We start from the raw sequence: 10,425 nt of genomic DNA on the forward strand, positions 1-10,425 counted from the left end.
AGATGGCGTCATGAGGTCACCTAATGAAGATAGACGAGGCTGTCGAAACACATCATTGTACAGCCTCAAATTTTGTGAGAAGAAGTCTTTAGCGGACTATCCAACTATTGTGACTCATTTACAGAGTCACAATGAAACAGTGGTGAGATATGTTTGGTATGTGACCACTTTACATAATATGATGACGTGTATGCCTAAATCTATTTTACCTTGTTTATTTAAAGAGACAATCTGGGATTGGTACTACCAATTTGTGGACTGTAAAATCATTGATATATACTGTAGACATAGATTTTTTAACAATGTAACTTTATAAATGCTACATTCATTTAAGCAGTTAGAAATTACATTCAGTCAGTGCCAGATCTTTGAGTCTTTCAACATGGCGGCTCTGTGGAAGTTGCCATGTATCTTCATCTGTGAGAACAACAAGTTCGACATGGGGACGTCTGTAGAGAAGAGACTATATTCCTGGCCTCAATTTAGGACACACACAGTCATTGAGTGTACAGGATAAAAAGAGAAATTACAGTTAACAGTTATAAAGTTTATTGAACGACCATTCAAAGTTGAAAGCATTACCAAGTCTAACGCTGACAAAAATAAACTTCAGCTATCCAAACTGCCAATGTTTGTCTAAAGTAAGATATAGACTTGGTTTCCTCTATCGTAATCGCTCCTCTTTCACCCCAGCTGCCAAACTAACCCTGATTCAGTTGACTATCCTACCCATGCTAGATTACGGAGTAGTAATTTATAGATTGGCAGGTAAGGGTGCTCTCGAGCGGCTAGATGTTCTTTACCATTCGGCCATCAGATTTGCCACCAATGCTCCTTACAGGACACATCACTGCACATCACTATGCTCCTCTGTAAACTGGTCATCTCTGTATACCTGTCGCAAGACCCACTGGTTGATGCTTATTTATAAAACCCTCTTAGGCCTCACTCCCCCCTATCTGAGATATCTACTGCAGCCCTCATCCTCCACATACAAATCTTGATCTGCCAGTCACATTCTGTTAAATGTCCCCAAAGCACACACATCCCTGGGTCGCTCTTCTTTCCTTTCAGTATGCTGCAGCTAGAGACTGGAACGAGCTGCAACAAACACTCAAACTTGACAGTTTTATCTCAATCTCTTCATGCAAAGACTCAATCATGGACACTTACTGACAGCTGTGGCTGCTTTGTGTGATGTATTGTTGTCTCTACCTTCTTGCTCTTTGTGCTGTTGTCTGTGCCCAACAACGTTTGTACCCTGTTTTGTGCTGCTACCATGTTGTGCTGCTGCCATGTTGTTGTCATGTTGTGTTGCTACCATGCTGTGTTGTCATGTGTTGCTGCCATGCTATGTTGTCGTCTTAGGTCTCTCTTTATGTAGTGCTGTCTCTCGTCGTGATGTGTGTTTTGTCCTATATTTTCATTCATTTATATTTTTTTATCCCAGCCAGCAATCCCCGCAGGAGGGCTTTTGCCTTTTGCTCGGCCTTCATTGTAAATAAGAATTCGTTCTTAACTGATTTGCCTAGCTAAATTTAAAAAATATATATATATATATAAACACCAGTTATAAGCACTAGTTATGAGTTATGACTAGTTCATTCTGAGATTCGTGGTGACGGAGGGAGCGGGAAAATGCACTCACCAAGTCTCCGCCAACTTTACTGCTTCGGTCAAATCACGTCAAACTGTACGACAATCTTTCAGTCGTTCAGATCATACAGACGCTTCAGTTTTCACAGTGCTTCAATCAGTATTGTCTCCTCACGGAGCGAGGGAGTCGGACAATGAGGAAGAGAAGGAGAGAAAGAAAGCAGGACAGAAAAATAGCTACCATTACTTGCAGTCTGGTGTCTGTTAAGTTTATTAAGTCAAAGTGCAACAATAGCATGTCGGTCAGAAAAAATTAATAAATACAAACAGTCATAAAGTGGGTTGCACCACTGCCTGGTATGGCAACTGCCCGTCCTCTGACCGCAAGGCGCTACAGAGGGTAGTGCGTACGGCCCAGTATATCACTGGGGCTAATCTCCCTGCCATCCAAGACCTCTATACCAGGTGGTGTCAGAGGAAGCCCCTAACAATTGTAAAAGACTCCAGCCACCCTGGTCATAGACTTACCGCACGGCAAGCAGTACCGGAGCGCCAAGTCTAGGTCCAAGAGACTTCTAAACAGCTTCCACCCCCAAGCCACAAGACTCCTGAACATCTGATCAAATGGATACCCAGATTATCTGCATTGCCTATGTATATGTATAGTCATTTTAATAACTCTACCTACATGTATATATTACCTCGACACCGGTGCCTCGCACATTGACTTTACCGGTACCCCCTACATATAGCCCCACCATTGTTATTTTACGGTTGCTATTTGTTATTCTTATCTCCTACTTTCTAAAGGTATTTTCTTAAAACTACAATGTCAGTTAAGGGCTTGTAAGTAAGCATTTCCCTGTAAGGTTGAATACCTGTTGTATTCAGCGCATGTGACAAATAACATTTGATTCTACAGTACCGAGTAGTATTTGGTCTAACCCAGAGCCCCTACACACTCCCCAAGCCAGGGGTGGCCAACCCTGGTCCTGGAGAGATATAGGGTGTGCAAGCTTTGTAAATTGCATACAGTGTACCAACATGAACACACCTGATACAGCTAAGTAAAGTATTGATGAGGATGAGAGGTTGATATGTTGAATCAGGTGTGTTAGTGTTGGGCTGGAACAAAACCCTGCCCAATGCAATTAACTTCCCATTCACAGACAGATCCCTCAGTATCAGGAGAATACCAACTCTGACATAAAACAACATATTATATGCAATACAGTACATATTGTGAATAAATACCAGTGACATCACAGGCTCAGAAGTGATGAACTGGTTTACAATGCTGCTACAGACTGAACTCTGACCTACAGGGTCACAATCTCATATCCTATTGTGCGTTTAGGGAACTAATGAGCGAAAAGAGAAGGAGACGAGAGAAGGAAAAGAGAGGAGTAGACTTTCACCCAGGGGTTGGTGTCTCAGAGGGGATGTGTAGCTGATGGACTATAGTTTGGTCCAGGTGTGTGTGTGTGTGTGTGTGCATGTGTGTGTGTCTAGCTGACAGACTTAAGTTTGACCCAGGGGTGGTCCCGCCGACCTCCATGGGCGGTTTGTTGGCAAATATGTGGTTGCAGAGCTCATCCAATGGCGGTTCAGGGTCAGAGATTGTAAACTGTGCCACATCCTCGATCACCTTCCTGATCTATACATCTATCTCCTGTAGGAAGGAAGGAAGGAAGGAAGGAAGGAAGGAAGGAAGGAAGGAAGGAAGGATGGAAGGAAGGAAGGAAGGAAGGAAGGAAGGAAGGAAAGAAAATAAAAGACCAAATAAAAAATTTATTGGATACTTGAACCACCTGTGTGTGTGTGTGTGTTGGTGAAGGTGCGCACTTCCTGGATCGCCTAAAGAGGACAGTAGCTACAGAAAGTTACATCACCCACAGGAAGACGAGTTAGACCTGATTAGCAGGGTTCAGCTCTAGCCCTGGTCGATGAGAGGGAGAGAGACACAGAGCCCTTGAAAGGAATCGGTGCTAGAGTATATTTGTTGCATCCAAAACCAACACTACACTACTTTGAGGGGTGTCTAGGCATGTTAAAATATGGAGTGAGGGACTGGAATGGAATCCAGGAATCCAGGTGTTGACTGGGACTGGAATCCAGGTGATCACAGCCATGGTAACATTAGGTCTCCAGCTCCATGACAGTAGGACCCTGCCAGAGAGGTTTCCAAACCAGGAGACTCAACAAGGTAGCTAATGCCACCATGACACTACTGAATAGGCTGATTAGATATATTTTTTATCTTACCCAATTTCATGATATCCAATTGCAATCCAGTCTTATCACTGCAACTCCCCAACAGGCCTGGGACAGGCGAAGGTTGAGTCATGCATCCTCCTAAACAACAAGCGCCCGCCCGCATAACCCGGAAACCAGCCACACCAATATGTAGGAGGAAACACCATTCAATTGACGAACGAAGTCAGCCTGCAGGCACCGGCACGCCACAAGGAGTCGCTAGAGCGTATGAGCCAAGTAAAGCCCCCCCCAGGCCAAACCCTCCCCTATCCCGGACGACGCTGGGCCAATTGTGCGCCGCCCTATGGGACTCCCGGTCATGGCCGGCTTCGACACAGCCTGGGATCGAACCCGAGTCTGTAGTGCCTTAGACCGCTGTCCCATTCGAGAGGCCTGATCAGATATTTCTATTGGAGCAGCAGTTTCTCAGCATTTTCCTAAATCTATGCTCTCTGGCCCTGCAGCACAATGTAATGTTCAGTAAACTGTATTACTGGTAACTCTGTAATTGACTCTAATATGTTTGTTGTAGGCTATGTAATAAGATTTTGAGGTGTTGGACTAGAGTAAAAGTTTAAAGTGGCAATTTTATTAGTGCTGTTTCATAGTGTTACAAAATGTTAAATGCTCATTATGCTAAATTAGATTTGCATCGCGTGCCATCCAAACACAGTCAAAAAATGCAATTCCGATCATATCTAAAGCACTTCTTTAAAACAAGTGCTTTAGAGATTGGAAATCAAGAAGTCTCCTTAATATAAACAGTGTGGGACAGTGCAGGAACTGACCAATGGCAGGCATCAATGGGACGACCAATGGAACGTTCCTGATATCAATGGATGTTTCCTGATATCAATGGACTGACCAATGGCAGGCACCAGCGGGCATTTCCTGATATCAAGGAATACCCTTATCAAGAAACGCCCCGGATTGCGGTCTGCAATTGAACCATATTGGTTAATTTTGTTCCCTGATTTGCATAATGCTACTACTGCTTTTTGAGCTCAAAACAATGTTTTTCCTATGGGCCTCCCGGGTGGTGCAGTGGTTAAGGGCGCTATACTGCAGAGCCAGCTGTGCCACCAGAGACCCTGGGTTCACGCCCAGGCTCAGCCGCAACTGGAAGGGCGACGTACAATTGGCCTAGTGTCATTAGGGAGGGGTTGGCCGGTAGGGATATCCGTGTCTCATCGCACACCAGTGACTCCTGTGGCGGGCTGGGCGCAGTGTGCGCCAAACCAAGGTTGCCAGGTGCACGGTGTTTCCTCCGACACATTGGTGCAGCTGGCTTCCGGGTTGGATGCACACTGTGTTAAGAAGCAGGGCGGCTTGGTTGGGTTGTGTATCAGAGGACGCATGACTTTCAACCTTTGTCTCTCCAGAGCCCTTACAGGAGTTGTAGCAATGAGACAAGATAGTAGCTACTAAACAATTGGATACCACGAAAATGTTTTTCCTTCACATAAGTTACAAAATAATATAAAAATAAACTATAAATAGTGGAGCGAGCGCATCAATCAAGTTTATTTTTTTTACAGAGGTCCCACATTTCACGATCTGATATAATGGTAGCCTAATCTTGACGGCAAATTGCTTAGCGTTAAAACCACATCTTCTCCCCAAGTTGTCATATCTGTTATAGGTGCTTGATGTGTGGGGTGTGCCCAGAAATATGGAAAAAGTCAAAGGTCATTCTACTACCTATGGAATAAAAAAAAAATCTGCCTTCACTGGTCCTAATAGTTTACAATAAAGTAACTTATTGAAAAAAACTGCATCTGTGCAAATCCAGGATTATTTCTCATGCAATGGTCTGATAAGAAGTTTCCAGCGTGCATACAGAGAATGGTATTCTACCAGTATGGCCTTAGGCCAAATGACAGATGATTGACATGTATGGATGACAGGAAGTTAGTGGGTGCAGAGTTGTTAGACTTTAGTGCTGCTTTTTATGTAATTGATCATGAACTGTTGCCAAGTAAACTAAAATGTTATGATTTTATGTCTGTTGCTCTATCCTGCATGGAAAGCTACTGCATCTATCTAGGAGAAGGCGCTAAAAAGATTTAAAAGTACCTTTTCAGACAATAAAGGTTTACATTGTGGCGTCCCTCAAGGCAGCCTCCAAGGCCGACTCCTCTACTCCATCTTTACTAATGATTTACTCTCAGTAATGAATTAAGCAAGAGGGTTATGTATGCTGATGACTCAACAATGTATAGCACTTCATCAGTATATAATGACTTAACAGAAATAACTAAGAACAGTGTCTGAGTGGGTTAACATGAACAAATTGATGTTGAATATTGATAAAACAAAATGTATTTTATTTGGTCCAAGATATATGCTTGCTGGTGATCCTCAAATAAACTTGTCGATGAATTCACGTTAGACACACCTCTATCCTGGTTTGAACATAATAAATTGCATTTATAAACTATTCAAACCCTTTCCTTTTTCCACATTTTGTTGAGTTACAGCCTTATTCTAAAATGGATTAAATCAATAAAAATCCTCATCAATCTACACAATATACCCCATTATGACAAAGTGAAAACAGGGTTTTGGAAATGCTTGTACTCAGACCTCTTGCTTTGAGACTAGAAATTGAGCTCAGGTGCATCCTGTTTTCATTGATCATCCTTGAGATGATTCTTCAACTTGATAGAAGATTGGAGTACACCTGTGGTAAATTAAATGGATCGGACATGATTTGGAAAGGTACACACCTGTCTAGATAAGGTCCCACAGTTGAAAGTGCATGTCGGAGCAAAAACCAAGCCATGAGGTCGAAGGAATTGTCCGTAGAGTGCCGAGACAGCATTGTGTTGAGGCACAGATCTGGAAAAGGTACCAAAACATTTCTGCAGCATTGAAGGTCCCCAAGAACACAATGGCCTCCATCATTCTTAAATGGAAGAAGTTTGGAACCACCAAGATTCTTCTTAGAGCTGGCCGCCCGGACAAATTGAACAATTAGCGAAAAGGTCTTTGGTCATGGAGGTGACCAAGAAACCAATGGTTACTTTGACAGAGCTCTCCACCAATGAGGCCTTTATGGTGGAGTGGCCAGACGTGCGCCTTTTACTGAGGAGTGGCTTCCGACAGCCCGCTTGGAGTTTGTCAAAAGGCTCCTAAATGACTCTCAGACCATGAGAAACAAGATTATTTGGTCTGATGAAACCAAGATTGAACTCTTTTGCCTGAAAGCTAAGTGTCACATCTGGAGGAAACCTGGCAAGCATCCCTACGGTGAAGCACGGTGGTGGCAGCATTTATTCCTCCTTTATTTAACTAGGCAAGTCAGTTAATAACAAATTCTTATTTACAATGATGGCCTAGGAACAGTGGGTTAACTGCCTTGTTCAGGGGCAGAACGACAGATTTTTACTAGCTCGGGGATTCAATCCAGCAACCTTTCGGTTACTGGCCCAATGCTCTAACCACTAGGCTACCTGCTGCATCATGCTATAGATGTTTTTCAGCGGCAGGGACTGGGAGACTAGTCAAGATTGAGGGAAAGAAGATCAGAGCAAAGTACAGAGATCCTTGATGAAAACCTGCTCAGGACCTCAGACTGGGGTGACGGTTCACATTCCAACAGGACAATGACCCTAAGCACACAGCCAATACAACGCGGGACTGGCTTCGGGACAAGTCTCAATGTCCTTGAGTGGCTCAGCCAGAGCCCGGACTTGAACCCGATGGAACATCTCTGGAGTGACCTGAAAAGAGCTGTGCAGCAACACTCCCCATCCAACTTGACAGAACTTGAGAGGATCTGCAGAGAAAAATGGGAGAAACTCCCCAAATACAGGTGTGCCAAGCTTGTAGCGTCATACCCAAGAAGACTCAAGGCTGTAATCGCTGCCAAAGGTGCATCAACAAAAGTACTGAAGGGTCTGAATACTTATGTAAATATGATATTTCTGTTTATTTTGAATACAAACATTTCTAAAAACCTGTTTTTGCTTTTTCATTATGGGGTATCGTGTGTAGATTAATGAGCGGATAAAAACAATTTAATTCATTTTAGAATAAGGCTGTAACAACAAAATGTGGAAAAAGTCATGTGGTCTGAATACTTTCTGAATGCACTGTAGATAACATTGTAATTAAAATGGGTAAGGGCATTGCCATTCTGGAGGCGGAAGAAACACACACCTGTTTAGGCGAGTTAATGGCTAAAGGAGTAAACTTGAAACAGATCAGGAGAGCTCCGATGCAATAATTGAATACGCTGTCTGACACCCTGATGAAGACAGCTTGGCTGTCGTAACGTTGGTTATTAAATTATTCCATCTGAGCTCCTAGAGTTGGCAGCTTTCCTTTTTTACATTTTTTAAGGGCATTGCCATGACAAGAAAAACAATTATGAGTATGTGACATGCACCACTCTGAATCGGGTGATTCAAGCTTTGGTTCTATCACACCTAGAGTACTGTCCAGTCATATGGAGCAAAATATCTGCAGCAGAAAAATACATGAGGAAAAAAATATATAACTCGCTCAAAACAGGGCTGCCAGATTAGATCTTCATTGCTCTATCCATATAAATGTCAACTGAATTTATCTTAATCTCTCTTGGCTTCCAGTTAAAGGCAAATTAGGATCCAGTCTTTTGGGTGGAATGTAGTAGGGCTGATCCTAATTAGTCGACTGGTCAATTGTTTGGTCATTAGGCTGTTGTGCTGCTTCAGATGACCTGGCCTCCACAATCACCCGACCTCAGCCCAATTGAGATGGTTTGGGATGAGTTAGACCGCAGAGTGAAGATAAAGCAGCCAACAAGGGCACAGCATATGTGGGAACTCCTTCAAGAAGGTAGGAAAAGCATTACAGGTGAAGCTGGTTGAGAGAATGCCAATATTGTGCAAAGCTGTCATCAAGGCAAAGGGTGGCAACTTTGGTAGTTGTCATGTTATCTCTTGTGGCAACTCCTATGTCATGCCAATTCTAATAGCAACTCAGGGTCATGATTCCATCTCCATCCAATTGGACAAGACCTTCCACTGACACTTGTAGCATAATATTCAAACAGTGAGTGTTTATAAAGCAAGCTGTGATGTTTGTCCCCCCCAAACAGCACACATTTGGTCTCTTTTAGGATCAGACATGAAGCTCTCTTAGACCACAAGTGAGGATGATATGGCTACTGTGTCACTGAAGAGAGACACTAAAGAAGTGACCTTAAAGTCTTGTTGGTATCACTAACTCAGTCAGTAGCCTACCTTCTCTCAGCCAATCTAGCCATGAGCAAAAATTTGTCTGGTAGGACATTCTGCTCTAAGTTATTTGCTATGATATGTAATATGCTTTGGAAATCTTACTCACTCTGGTCTCAGGAGTGTGGACTACTGATTTTATTGTAGCTTACATTATGCCAGCTGTCTACTACTAGGCGGCATGTGATCTCAGTATCGCTCACTTTAGCTTTTATTGTGTGTACCGGTCTTTATAGATAACGTTAGTAACATTGTCTACAAGTTTGTGTGTTCTATAGTAGCCTAAGCTGTACTGCCTGTGGACCCAGTAGTGCCGACCACTGCTTTCGTTGTATGTAGCTAGCTTTCATTGTATGTAGCTTAGCTGTCTACTAGCCTATACTGTGGTCTCCATAGAGTTGACTGCATTGTATGTGTATGTTTTGTATTGTTTATAAAAAAAATATACAATAAAATCGGTAACACTTCATTTAAACGGGTCCTTATTTAATTGGAATTGGCCATGTCAATTGTACTGCAGGAATGGAATGTAAATCATAGAGGATAGATGTTGTGGTGGCAGCTGCAGAGAGGTACTTGGGTGTACGAGATTTTACTGCAGAATAGTTGCAAGATGTTTCAAACTATAGTATCCCCTCCTCCCAGGCTGCTGGCTTGGAGTAGGATCAGACAGGGCCACAGTAGTGGAATAGTGGTGAGGTTAGTTGGTAGGGCAATGTCTCACAAAGTGTAATGAATTCATACCACTGAATAGTAGGCTGACACACAGCCAATACAATATTTGTTTGCGGACCGCCATAATACCAAACAAGAAGATATCATGTAACAGTGCGCAAAGAGCGGTGTTGAGAAGGCGGCCAATGTGCAAAATCCAGACATGAAAATAGCAGAGAAAGAGTGTAGTGTAGTAGGTCAAAAACATCAACAAGGGAGAGAGAAGGTATGTTTTTCATGCAATTTTTGGGGCTATTTTGGATACATGAACTCTGCTGGACAACTAAGCATAGGTAGTTATCTAACCTTTGCTAATGAGGAAGGAGAAGCAACTTGGAGCCTTTTTTTTCACTGTGTTGATGTGTATTGAGCTATTTGTGCCCAGAGGTGAGAGTACCTAACACCTCTGAACAGAGTGCTGGCTGTAATTGGCAAAGGAAGCACAAATCAATTCTACAGTGAACATGTCAGCAATCAGACATCCACCAGTGGGTGATCCCTAAACCACACAGCACTGAACAAATGACGGGGGATCCACATTCAGTGTGTGGTCCCTTAGAGCAGGGTTTCCCCGAACCCTGTCCTTGCCCCCCTCAGACGTTTCACATTTGAGTTTTAACGCTAAACTGGCACA

Source organism: Oncorhynchus masou, chromosome 28, assembly GCF_036934945.1.
Source record: "Oncorhynchus masou masou isolate Uvic2021 chromosome 28, UVic_Omas_1.1, whole genome shotgun sequence".
Taxonomy (NCBI): domain Eukaryota; kingdom Metazoa; phylum Chordata; class Actinopteri; order Salmoniformes; family Salmonidae; genus Oncorhynchus; species Oncorhynchus masou.